Here is a 13,985-nt window from a genome sequence, read left to right as displayed (position 1 = left end):
ACAGGGGACACAGGTTCGATCCCTGGTCGGGGAACTAAAATCCCACATGCTACACAGTGTGACTAAAAAAAAAAAAGAACTAAGCTTAGAACACTATGCATAGAATACATACTAAATGCTTTAAAGGAAAAAGGAAAATTAGATGACATCACATTTTTCCTCCCTCAAAGGAATGATGGATTCTAAAGTGGGCTGATGGGGCAGTGTTGGCAGGAAAAAGACCCATGAGCCCAAGAAAGTCTCCCCCTTTCCCTCCTTACCCACTAAAACCCAGGGGAGAACAGAGGACTGACTGATACTTTGCGGAGGGACTCAAGAGCAGTAGGAGTGCACCTCTGTTTCTGGGGTACGGCTGAGAAGGCGAGCGTTCTTTTCGAGAACCTCTATCTAGAATAGCCCTGGAACTACAGAGCTTCTAATTCAGACGTCAAGTTAACAATTCCCAAGGGGCCTGCTGGCAGCCTGGTGAGGCTCTGCCATCCGCGGCTCGGTGCAATTGGAGGTTGTAAACGTTCCCCTCTTCAGAAGAGGGTGAAAATGGTCCTGAGAAGCCCAGCGGGTAGATAGGAGTAGCCTGGGGTCAGGACAGGGATGGAGAGGTTGGAGAAGGTGCCAGAGCAGAACACACACGGGCCGGGAGGGTCAAACGGAGCCCCGGCAGGTGCCATAGGTCAACAGCAGCAGTGCAGGTGGCAACCAGCAGGACACGGAGAAGGAAGATGTGAGAAGAAGGGAGGCCCAGGGGCTGGGGAGCCCTGTCCTGACATGGGGACCACATTTAAGCCTCTGGGGAATAAGATGAGAGATTGGAGGGAATGAGGGGCAGGGGGGCGATTCTGAGTTAACTATTTACTCAAAAGAGACTTGTGTACACTGAAAGTGGCTGAGTTTTGCTGAATCGACAATTTTAAGTGAAAATTTCCACCATTCCCTTGAAATGAGAGCTTGAAAGATGAAGCAGATTTAGTTGTAACTTGCAGGTGTAGAATCTGCCCTTTGACATTAGCTGAGGAGTTTGGGAGCTTTCCACACACGCCAGCAATTTTCAAGGAGGAAACGGAGGTCTGAGTCCAAAGAAGAGGAACTTTGTCTCTGTTCATGAGAATAAAGGCTTTATTCGTCCCAAAGCAACATTTCATAGATACTGTCAACAACGGTTTGACTTGCTCATGCCTATTGTTAAGAAGAAGGGTATTTTATATGTACATTTCTTGAGAATTTCTTAGTTGAATGAGGTCTTTCCTTACAACTTGATTAAGATGTGACTTATTTTGAACACTTACCCTTTGTTACCCTTATGTGGTAACACGGAATCCTCTATACTTCCTGTGCTTTCCATTTCTGATTTTCTGCCTCTTAGTTTTTCAATACACACCTTCCCTGTTACTTGTTGCTGCCCCCCTTCCCTGCACAGGTCAATCTTTCTGCATGCCCATCCACCACCTGGGCTTTGGAATGAATCAGAACCACCATCCTTCAGGCCTTTATCCTGTCATTAAAGGGTAACTAGGGCTCTGAGTTAGATACATTTAAATTAATAGATACACCTGAAATCATAACTGGCTTTAAGAACTAAGTCTTCTCCTGAAAAGTCAGTGTGAATTGGATTTTTTATAAGTTAAATCACTTAAATTATGCTAAAGTGGCCTGGTGAAAGAATCTAATTGTGAGTTATTTCGAAAAAGTGACAAATTACTTTATAGATTGGTTAATTACCATTTATTCACTCAAGCACTTTGCTGTGTGCTGGGCACCTTCCTAGGTGCTTAATTTGTCTTGTTTGTAAATCCATTTTGTTGACTATGGCATTTATTTACCCTTGTCACTGTCCTCTGTTTAGGGAGAGTAGAGTCCCTTCTAAAGATGGTCCAGAAAAAAATTACAAGTATATATTTTGAAGAGGATGATAATTTGCCCTTTGAGTACTTTAAAACGCCCACTTCGCTATTTTCCTATTTCACCTTTATTCCAAAGAGCCTTGAATTGCCAGAAGTGGTACAAATGTGGTGAAGTTACTTTACAGTACCAGGCAGTAAGCATGCATTTGACTGCTGCACTGGCTTCTACAGCCCAGCTTGCTCTCTAGGATGAGGGCACCTCCACGTAGCATTCTTCCTGGAGCAGGACATTGACACCTGACAAGGAACAATGGCAGCTTGGCGTAGCATACATTTCAGCAGAGCAAATTATTAATTATTAAGTCACTGGAATTTTGCCGTTCCGTTCAGCTGCCGTTCATGAAGTACCTACTCTGTGTCAAACTCTCTTAGACGCTGTGGATTAGATACACATGTATCTGAGAACCACACTGTTCCCAGAGTCCAAGGCTGACGGTAGGAGACAAACACATAATTAATCAAAATACACCATTTTTTCATTCGTTCAACAAATCTTTGTGAGTGTTGAGTATGTATTTGTAAACAAACGGTTTATGAGAGGCTACTTGCAAAGTGCTTGGTGAGGAGCAAGGAGAGCAGCTCACTTGTCAGTTGGGGCTGGGCGGGCACTGCAGAGAACTGTTAGGAAGAGCTTCTCTAGGAGAATTTATTTGACTCGAGCCTTAAAATCGGGGGAAGAGATCTCCAAACACCACAACTGAGGCATGGAAATGGACGGAAATGATGAGGGAAAATCATGTGCACTGAAGTTTAGGCTCAAGTAAAGTTCCTGTTCAGGAATTTTAGAAGTAAGCAAACAGGCAGTGGAGTTTTTGTTTGTTTGTTTCTTTAGTTTAGTTTTGTTTTTCTCTGTATGGGCTGCCTTGAAAGAAATCTGGAATACTATCTCTAGCAGATTACGCTTTTACTACTGCCTTTGCACCACTTCTATTCATTTAAGAGAGCTATTCATCTGCTCGGATTGGCAGCTTTGGCAGATTCTGCTAGCTGCCTGTCTCACACTTAGAATAAAGACTCTATTTCCCAGACCCCTTTGCCACTCTGGGTGGTCATGTGACTAAGCTCTGGCCAATCCGGTTGGGTCTTCCAGGAAAGTACATAATGACATCTCACCCGGGAGGTGAGACCCTTGCTCCTTTCCTGCCTTCTGTCCGGTCTGGAATACCGAGGTGATGGCTGGACCCAGGGCTGACATCCATGAGGCACAGTAAGTGCAGTGCCTAGCGTCCACCATACTTTAGGGACCCATGAAAAAGTTTTAATGCCTTTTAAAGTCAGAAGGAAAAAAAAAAAACCTTTTAAGTTGAAGAAGATTTTTTTTTTTTAATAGACTTACTTTTTTTTTTTTTTTTAAAGTATTTATTTATTTATTTATGGTTGTGTTGGGTCTTTGTTTCTGTGCGAGGGCTTTCTCTAGTTGTGGCAAGCGGGGACCACTCTTCATCGCGGTGCGCGGGCCTCTCACTGTCGCGGCCTCTCTTGTTGCGGAGCACAGGCTCCAGACGCGCAGGCTCAGTAACTGTGGCTCACGGGCCCAGCTGCTCCGCGGCATGTGGGATCTTCCCAGACCAGGGCTCGAACCCGTCTCCCCTGCATTGGCAGGCAGACTCGCAACCACTGCGCCACCAGGGAAGCCCAAAGAAGATGTTTTAATATAATAGTCCTACGTCTGTCTTTATACATAAAATTATATTTTTAATATTTTTTGAGGGATTCATGAAAGCAAAATTGCCCAGGACCAGCAGAAGGCACAAGGCAGCTCTGGCTGTAGCCACACCTGGAGAAGGACAGGGTGAGAGACAGTGGCCCCAGAGAGCTAGACTCATGGTCTAAGTGTCTTGCATTCATTTACAAGAGTGATTTTTGTGCTCACTCATTTTCAACATTGCAGTAAAAGCTGCCTAAAATATTACCTTGTACATGAGATGCAACATTTTGGCTTCCAGCCTTGATCACAACACGTCTAAGAGAAAAGAAAGGCTGCTTAGATAAGAGAGGTGTGCTGGAGCAAGGGCAGTCTGATTACTGTTGAGAAAATGAGGGAAGAAAAGGATAAAGTAGGTCTCAAACCGGAGTGAAGCAGAAAAATGATCCTTCATTTGGAAAGGAAAACAAAGAGACAGAATGAAAGTTTTCCAAAGGTGTAAACTGTGAGGACCAGATGGGCCAGAAGCATAGAAACAGTCCAGAACATGAGCAAAGATGGGAGGCTGAGTGTGGGCCGATGGTGGTCCCGGGCCTGCAGGCCCAGGACACCGGGCATCAGGCTCTGAATTTGGTGCACGGGGGGCCCGGCCATCCTGTACTGCTGCCAGCCTGGGCTAGCATCCTGCCTCAGTAGAGCAAATAGTGTCTCTTTTTCTTTTCCTCCTCTCCCTCTTTTTCTTTCTTTTTAATTTTTATCAGTGGCATTATGCTGAATAAGACTATGACACTTACCTGTTCTAGTTGCTCTATCAGCTTTATTGATATATATTTGAATCTTACTTTTATTATGTCCTAGGGTAGTAGAAGATACTAAATTATATCTGTTACATGCCCCATCTCACTTTATTGTCAGGCAATTGATAGCTTTGGGAGCTGTACCTCTAAGGTATTAAAAAAATAGGAAATGATGTTATTAATAGTTTAATGGTAAGAGTCTGACATTATTTCAAAACAAACTTTGCCCCACTATTTTATTTTTTGGAACAGAGCTTAAGCATCTTTGAGTCTGTAGCAGCTGGATAATCTTATGCACTTATAGTGAAGGTTCTCTGAATGCGTCATTATGGCTCTTCTTTCTCACTGGTGAATTGTGCACATTTATGTTGCAGTTAAAACCCTCAAATGGCCCCATGGAGGCATAGATTGCATGGAGTTAGGCTGCCTTCAAATGCCTTTTCGGTAGCTTCAGCCAACCCACGGGGGGTTTCTTTCCCTTTCCAAAATGCAAAGCAAAGTAAAAGCCAAGTACCAATAACAACAACAAAAAAGCAATATCCTTCCCAAGGATATGCTGAAGTGTTTCTGATTTGCAATAACAAGATTGCTTTCAAATATATATTAATTCATCCCTCCGTTATGCTTTCACAGTACTTTATGTGGATTTCTATCATTAAAATTACAGTAATCACTTTATTCACTTGAAAATCATTTTCTGTTCCCCTTTCTCTATGTACTTTGTGAGTTCTTGGGGTGAAGGGTGAGGTCCAAGAGCCATGATGGTCAAGAGCATGAACAACACAGGCTCTGGGAGACCCGGAGGCAAACCCCAGCTAATCCACATAATGGCTGTGTGACTTTGGGCAAGTTATTAGCCTCTCTGAGCCACTGTCTTTGTATGTGCAAAATCAGGCCGGTGCCCACCACCTTTGTCTGTGGAAGATTGGATAACAGCTGTAAACTGCCTGTCTTAGAACCTGAGCCAAAGTAGGTGCCTGAGAGTTGTTTGCTGAGTTGAATTGCATTAAATACATAATTTGCTTTATTTGAATGCAGGCCATTGCCAATTAAATAAGTCTAACAATACCGAAATGAAATATTGAAAACTAAAAATCTTTCCTCTGGAAATAATTCTTCGTACTGCATCTTAGAAACCCTTCTTATTTTATTCCTACAAGACATTTTCTGGGAAGCCTAGTTGATCTGCACTGTCAAGCAGCTGGCTTAATTTCTGGAACCATAGTTTCATTTTGCCGTAATTATATGTCTTTTTAGAAACGTTTCATTAGTCATCCTTGCAGCCACAATGTATCAGTTTTTGTTAACACTGGAAAGTGAAAGTAGAGGGTATTTTGCTTTGGGAAATGGGATTTGATACAGTGAGCCATGAGCATTTCACAATCTGGAGCCGTCTCTTAAGGGAGAATTGATTTTTTCCTGTGCTTCCAGGCCAAGAACGGACTCACAGGGCACATCCCCTGAGCTTCCCAGGACTGTAAGGGGTGAGGGTAGGGGTTATAAAGGGGACTCTGTTAGTGGGGGCTGGTCCCTTGAGAATGAGGCTAGAACGTCTTTAGAACTGAGCAGGGGGCACTTTTGGCCTGTCTTCGTCTTTGTCCAGGCTCAGTAGGTCACTGTGGGCTGGTCGGAAACATGGCTTTAGAGCTTGCCTGCTGCGTAGTTTTTTTCACTGTTGAGTCACTTGGAGCCGATGGCAGTTGACTTGGCTCGGGAGGAAGAGCTGTTCCCACAATACAGAAAATGCCGCTGGGAAGACGGCAGGTCCTGGGGTAGGATCTGCCTCTGGGGGTCACAGAATGATTCTGTGTGGCCTCCAGTTTTTAAAAAGCCTTTGTAAGTTCTAGAAGGTGACCACTTATCTTGTTTATTCTCTGTCTGAAGGAATTTAAAGACTTCCACTTGTTTACATACCAAGGCAGTACAGAATCTTCTACAGTGGCACTCAAGTGGTGAGGAGTTGGGGATTTTCTTCCATGATCCTTTTCTTTCTGTTGTGGTTTATTTATTTAGCAGTGAGTAACTTTCTTGTCTGCTTTCAGAATTGGGTGTATGTTAGGACCAGTCATGTATTTTAGGGTCAGTCATATACATTAGGATTAATCACATATGTAGTTATATATATTAGGGCGTACATTGCCCCTGGTCTTTCCTCTGGAACCTCTTCCCCAACCAATGCTCTCCTGACAGCTACCGGAAAAAGAACATCCTTCCATGGTGGGATTTGAGCTCCAGCTAGCTTTCTCGTCAGTGTTCAAAACATAATAGTCTAATTTGCCAGAAATATGTACTGTAGATGGCCCATCTTTGGGTATTCTTCTGTTTCTGAAACGTCCCAAATCCATATTTATCATACACTTACTTGCTACAAGTATATAATGAAAAACCACATTCTATGTGATGTTCAAGTTTATTTCTTTCAGAAGGCCAAGAAATGTTTTAAAACCAGACACTGACAAAGCCAATAAAAGGAAAGAAAATTTTATAATTAACCAGGGAAAAAACATAAAAGAAAAAAATATAAAAGGAAAAAAAATTAGGTAAACAGCATATTGAAAAGACAGGGAGTCTTTCCAGAAAAGCCAATCAATGGAGACAAAGAATTCATTCAGGAAAGTTTGATTTACACTAAGAAAAAATAGCGACTAAAGAATTAAATTGACAAAAAGTCAATTTAAAAAAGAAACCAATAAAAACAATAAAAGTATAAACTTGCTTGACGCCATACAAAATGTGGCCCTGAAAGTTTTCCATTGATCAAGGAACCTTCTTTGCACCAAAGACCAACCCAATACCAAGGTCAGAACTTCCTGCGCTCCCAGCCTGCCAGACGGATACCCCATGGAAGCGTGGTTATGGGAAGTGGGTTCTGAAGGTGAAGGGCTTAACTCTTAGCTGATTTATTCAAAATGTACAAATACAGCTAAGCAAATGAGAGAGAGACAGAAACCGAGACAGACAAGAGAGAGAAACAGAGATAGAGAGACAGAGACAGAGAGGGAGGTGAAGGTTGCCTTTGGAAGGCGGTAGCTGTCCTTTCACCCCACTTGCCACCAGGCAGAACAGAGGGTAAACCTCAAGGGGACCCTGTCTAGAGTCACGAATGCTGCGGACAGGCCAGGTCTCCCAGTTTCTTCCAGAACGGCACGGAGCTGCTGTTTCCGAGAGTTTCAGTTCTCTCCAGGCAACCGGACCGTATGACCTTTAGCTACTGTTCTTCGCAACTGTGGTTTCCTGAGCCAGGCCCCCTAGAAGCTTCAGCTGGGTCCTGATGGGCAGCGGAGCCGGAGAAGTGTCTGTTCTACAGCATCCTGTTCCCATCCTCCCTTCCTGGTCCCTGTCAATACGGCAGCAGCGGGCCCTGTTCTCTCATTTTTTGGCATTGCTCTAGTTTACAAAAAAGTGACGGCGGTGGGAGAAGAAAAATATTACCGGGAAACTGAAAAGGAAAGAAGAAAATCAAGAAAGCTTTATCCTTTCACGTCTTCCTTTTACGGATTTTGCCCTTCCCTGAAGCCTGGACTTGCTGCTGTCGGCAGAGGGGCCTGGCAGGGCTGTGCTGCATGGCCTACATTTCTCCTAAAGCTTCTGGAAGGCCCGCCTGTGTTTGTGATTTGTAATATGGGCCTCTGTTTTTCAGAATTGGAGGGACGAATCCAAGGACTATCTGAATTTATTATGGTTGAGTAATTTGATTGTCAAGGTTATTCATTTAGTCAGCAAATGCTGTCTCAGGCACTGGGGCTCGAGAGAGCATGAAACAGACAAGAGCCTGGTGGGAAAAGATCAACGAGAAGGAAATAAATCAATGTAATACAAGTATTAGGTCGTTGGAAGAGCTGTAGGAGAACGATAAGGCATTTGTAATGGGATAGAAGGAGCTTTGGGGGTGGGGTGAGGGCCCCTTACAGAGAGGAGGCGTGGAGTTCCGGATGGAGAGAAGGAGCCGTCAGTGAGAACGCGGGAGAACTGCAGCTGAGCCCGCGGTGGGGACTGGCGTGCCGTGCTTGAGTTAAAAAAGGCAGGACGGGGGCTTCCCTGGTGGCGCAGTGGTTGAGAATCTGCCTGCCAATGCAGGGGACGCGGGTTCGAGCCCTGGTCTGGGAGGATCCCACATGCCGCAGAGCAGCTAGGCCCGTGAGCCACAACTACTGAGCCTGCGCGTCTGGAGTCTGTGCCCCGCAACAAGAGAGGCCGCGACAGTGAGAGGCCCGCGCACCGCGATGAAGAGTGGCCCCCGCTCGCCGCAACTGGAGAAAGCCCTGGCACAGAAACGAAGACCCAACACAGCCAAAAATAAATAAATAAATAAACAAATTAATTAGGAAAAATTTTAAAAAAAAGGCAGGACGGGCTGGCTGGGGTGTTTGGGACAAAGCAGGCAGAGGAATGGAATGAGCTCCAGAGGCAGGCAGGGGCCCTCCGTGTAGGGCTCTGTCCTCAAAATTGATTTGCTGGTGACCGTTAATAAAGCCCCACACAGGCACGCCTGTGAGGTACTGCGGGTTCGGGTCCAGAGCACCCCCATAAGGCAACTGTAGCAGTAAAGAAAATCACATGGATTTTTTTGGTCTCCCAGTGCATGTAAAGTCACGCTTACCCTTTTATTGGGGGGAGGGGGGTAAAATATATTTTCCGTCACTTTATGTCTTGGCACTAGTGATATATGCATAGATTACCCGTCCACAACTCTCCTACCTTAACAGACACCAAATTACCAAGCATGTTTGCTAAGTGATTACTTTCATACTTGAAAAAATGATATGCCTCACACCAATATAATTATTTTTGTTTTTTTAAAAGACGTGCCTAACACGCAGTTTACATATATGACAATTCTGCATTAACACTGAAAGTAAATAATACAACAGTTTCAAAAACACATTAAGTGTGCAATAGCATTATGTCTTAACCACAAGGTACATACCTTTATTATAAATACTTTATTGCTACAAAATGCTAACCATCATCTGAGACTTTAGCAAGTTGTGATAGTTTGCTGGTGGAGGGTTTGAAGTATTGCAAGAATTCCCAAAATGCAACACAGAGACACAAAGTGAGCAAATGGTGTTGGAAGAACGGTGCCAACAGACTTGCTCAATGCAGGGTTGCCACAAACTTTCAATGTGTAAAAACCGCAGTATCTTCGAAGCCCAGTAAAGCTAAGTTCAGTAAAATAAGTGCTGCCTGTACCGAGCTACCAGTACTGAGCACCGGCTGTCGTGCACAAGGCAGGGTCTTTGTGATCATTATCTCTAACCTCTAGGACGGCCTGGTGGATGGGATCACCCTTGAGCAGAGGATAAAGCTGATTCTGAGAGGCTCAGTACCAAGTTGTGGCCACCCTGCTATGAGGTGGCAGAGCTGGGATTCAAATACAGGGCTGCCCGCCACAAAGCCACAAAGCTGCGGCACAGACCTCGGCAGAGGGGCTCCCCAGCCACCTGCAGAGATACCGGGCTTCTTCTCCACCCCCCACCCTCCCCGGAGGACTCAGGATCAGTAGGTCTGGGGTAGGACCTGCAGACACATGCACATTCTAGAATATCCCCGGGGCATCCCGAAGACAACTGATATTTACAGCAGAACTATAGGTCACTCTTCTGTATTCCAGAAAACTTTAATCAGTCAATCAATTTAGCCAGCAGACAGACAGCAATGAACACAGCCCTTCATGTGGGAGAGGGGCCGGGTGTGTTCTTTAAATGCAGAATCTGAGGCACCAGGAGGCTCTTAAAGACGCAGAGGGGCTCAGAAGGGGAATGTTAGCATTTTCGCTAATGAAATATTTTCCTGCAGAAACATGAATATGGTACAGTTATAGTGAGATGACAGAGTGAAGGTTTTCTGACGGGAAGTCCAATCTTCCCCTGGACCCATAGCATACCTATAGGCTGCTAGGATGGCAAAGCTTAGTTGTCTTCAGTAATATGTATTTTTAAAATTCACACTCTTATTTTTAGTTGCTTGGTAAATACGTTGTCTCTGTTACACAAATGAAGAGCAGCCATAGGCTCCTATTAAAGGGTATTTACCACTACGTTTGGAAACTGATTGCTTCCCCACAGTTATCTACAATCACAGATTCTTACATGAGATGATGGAAAAAGTAGGCAGGGTTAGAAGTGCTCTCTCTAGAAGGAAGTTTTCAGAGACTGTCTGATAAGGATGTTCTGCTTGTTGGTGGGATGTCAGAAGTCCATGAGGATGACTTTCCTCACCGGTTTGAAGCACTTTATTGATATTTATGATACAAAATAAAAGGAACAATTCCATATACATTTTAATTTTCATTCAGAAATATTTTTGAGCTTCTCTCTGTAAAATAGTTGCCTACCTGTTGGGGTCGGGGACGGAGGCGATGCAGACATGAGTCCTCTTATTAGTAAGAGTGATGTGTAGGAAGAGAAAAGTGACAGGTGCCCTGACTGTCCTGCAAGGGAGAAAGCGGTGCTCAGAGGAAAGCAGAGATGGGCACCCCCGGGAAAGGCAGGATTTGTGACGTCATCCAAAGGAGATCATCGCTGAGCTGTGCCGTGAAGGATGTGTATCAATAGACATCCTGATGTCAGGGGTTCAAACCCGGACTCCTAATCTCACCCCTCCCCCTGTCTCTCACCATCCTCATGGTATTCATGGTGCCTCTGTCCTTCCCACAGCTCAGGCCATAAACCTTGGCATTACTTGACTCTTCATTTTCTCTGACACTTCATTTTCAATCCATCAGCAAGTTACATCTGCTGTATCTTCAAAATACATCCTGAAGACCCTTAGGTAGAAAAGTTTTGTGTCAGTGGTGAGGCCAGATCTCGAATCCAAACTTTCTTATTCTAGAGTTCATACTCTTCCCCAAGGGTAGGACGATGTGGAAAATTTATTTTCTGTGTGGCGGCTAGTACTATGAGAAGGGAGTGTTGGAAAATTAGACTCAGAGGTAGAGTGGGATCAAGTCAGGGAGAGCTTTCAATTCTAGGTTGAAGAGTTTGGATTTCATTCCACAAACCATAGAGAATCTAATATTTGGGGGTAGGATAATAGCAGAATCTAAACTCCACTTTGGGGGGTTTCATCTGGCTGCGGAGTGAGATGTCTTGAAGAAGAGAAGCACCTTGAGGTGGAACCTGTTCCAGTGGTCTGGAGAGAAGCCCAGAGAGATTTAGTGAGAGTCGCTGCATTGGAGCTGGAAAGAAAGCAACGAAAATGGGCATTTCTGGGGTCCATTAAACATACATTGGCCATTTGTTGGCTTTGAAGGCAAGGAAAGAAGACACAAAGATAACACTTTTTTTTCACATTTTTAAAGTAAAATTTACATACAATAAAATGCACTGAAGTGGATGTTTTGAACCTGTGTGTAGGGGAAGACAGTGATGTCATTAACATCACTTTATTTTGGAAGAAAAATGAGAAGTTCGGTTAATTTTGAGGTGCTCGTGGGTCATCTTGCTGAAGTTATGCAATCAGGTAGTTAGAGATAGTGTAATGCAGAGATGTGGCTCAAGTTACAGATTTAGGAGTAAGTCAGTTAACTTTCATATCGGCAATATTTTGGACTAGATAACCTAAAATCCCTCCTTCAGGAACACCTAGACAATCTGTTCATATATCTATTTAATTGCAGAGTTGGGCTTACAAGGCGATAAGCTCCAGAAACTAACGAATGAAGTAGGACCAGGTGCATAAAGCTGGAATCCTTGAGTAGCAACACCGAGAGTCGGAGTTTTCAATCTAAACAATATGCCCACAAGGGAGGGAAACTTCTAGGAAGCTTATGTTTCTTCTTGTTAGTTCTGCCTAGAAAAAAATCTCTAAGATTTTACAACCGTAGTAGTGACCTCATACTACTTTTGAGGTTGAAATGTGTGTCACCATATGGTCCAGGAGCCTCCAAGCCAAAAAATAATTTAAAAAGTGATTCTAAGCTGGTAATAATTCTGGGGCATCCAGTAAAATTAAACACAAGAGGGTTGTAATTAAATACCCTCATCCAAGTTTACCTAAGACTCCCTCGGATAAAGTCACGCTGAAGATGTGCTCATACGAGGAAAGATGCCAGTGTGAGCAACAGTCCTATGACACTGTGATATTTATGTTGAGAGAAGGAAGAGAACAATAGGTGAATGGAGTGAGGAGGCCACAGCTAGATACACACACATGCAAAAAGTCAGATACAGCATTATAAATCAGAGTGGAAAAGGATATTATTCACTAATCATGCAACAATGCTGGTTATTCTTATTATATTTCAAAAATCTAGATTACATTTGTACCTCCCACTGTTCAGACCTACAACTGAACAGTAAAACTTTTAGAAGATAACATAAAAATATATTTTTCGATCTTATGGTACAAAACATTTTCTTAAATATGATATACAAAGCACAATCTTAAAAGGAAAAGACTGATAAAATTGACAATATTAAAATTAAGACTTCTCCACAGTAAGACATGGCTTTAAAACATTGAGAAGACTGGAAGAAATTTGCAAATGCACAGAACCCACGGAGGATTAGTATCCATAATATGTGACGAAACTCAACAAAAATGACAAATGAACTAAATTAAAAGTTAAGCAATCTATATAAACAGGAAATTTCAGAATAGAAAACCTGAATTGTCAATAAAATATGCAAGGGTGTTTAACCATTTGATTTTAATAGCAATGAGATGTGATTTGACAGCCCTCCATCCTGATCTATGTGGGCTACACATAGAGTAGCAGGGTACCCTCTTACACTGCTTATGAGAACAGTAATTGGTACAATTCTGGGAGAGCAATTCTGGGGATGTAGTAATACCGAATACATTCATATGCTGTGATCCCACAGTGCTCCTTTCGGGTACATAACCTAGACTCTAGTACCTAGAGAGACGCTTGCACATCTACGCAATGAGTCATAGAAGTGACATGGTACAGAGAGAGCTGCAGGAAGGACATCAAGATGGGTCTTTGCAGAACCTTTACATGAACAGTAGAGGAAGGAGCAGGGGAAGAGCTCATGGAAGGAGTGGAGGAGAGCTAAGAGAACATAGGTCAGTGCTGTCAGAGACAGAGAACCTCAAGGAAGAGGGCTGGTCAGGTGTATCCCAAACTACTAAGTTTAGGGAAAATGATATCTTCAAAGAGGCTGTTGAATTTGTTCTTTGGGAAATCAGCAAGGAAAATCTTGAAAGAGCTTTAAATGGAGTGATGAGGGATTAACTCATGCGTATTGAGATGGGATAGGAGCCTGGAGGGGTAGTTTGAATAAGGTGATAGCCTTAAAAAGCCTAGGTAGATTACTCAAAAAGTTTAGCTGTGAGAGGAAGGAGGAAGGGAAGTTATTCTCTTGTGGACATGGCAGGATCAGTGGAAGAGACATGAGACTTGAGCTATTTGTAGAGAAGTAGTGAGAATAAAGATGCAGTAGGGACAGAGGGTAGTGATGGAACAGAATCTACAATCATTCTACTGCAGCAAAGACTAAAAGAGGTGTTTTTATGTACTTTAAATTGGAATTTGTTTGTATACATTGAAAAGTAAGGTAACTTTGAGGAAAGCAACACCGAAGTATGCAAGCACTTAATAATTATGATTTGAGAACCAGACTACATTTGAAAAAATACATTTTTTCCCCTATGCTATAACAGTAGGTCCTTATTAGT

The 13,985-nt window shown here is 43.3% G+C and overlaps 1 long non-coding RNA gene across 1 annotated transcript in view; it reads left to right on the top strand.

Moving 5' to 3' along the window:
* LOC309634521 overlaps positions 1–13,985 on the top strand; it is a 170,735-nt gene that overhangs the window by 135,778 nt on the left and 20,972 nt on the right. The window lies entirely within an intron of this gene.

Source organism: Balaenoptera borealis, assembly GCF_965194805.1.
Source record: "Balaenoptera borealis genome assembly, chromosome: 9".
Taxonomy (NCBI): Eukaryota; Metazoa; Chordata; class Mammalia; order Artiodactyla; family Balaenopteridae; genus Balaenoptera; species Balaenoptera borealis.
The sequence above is the reverse complement of the archived record's forward strand: the minus strand, read 5'-3'. Positions and strand labels throughout refer to the sequence as shown.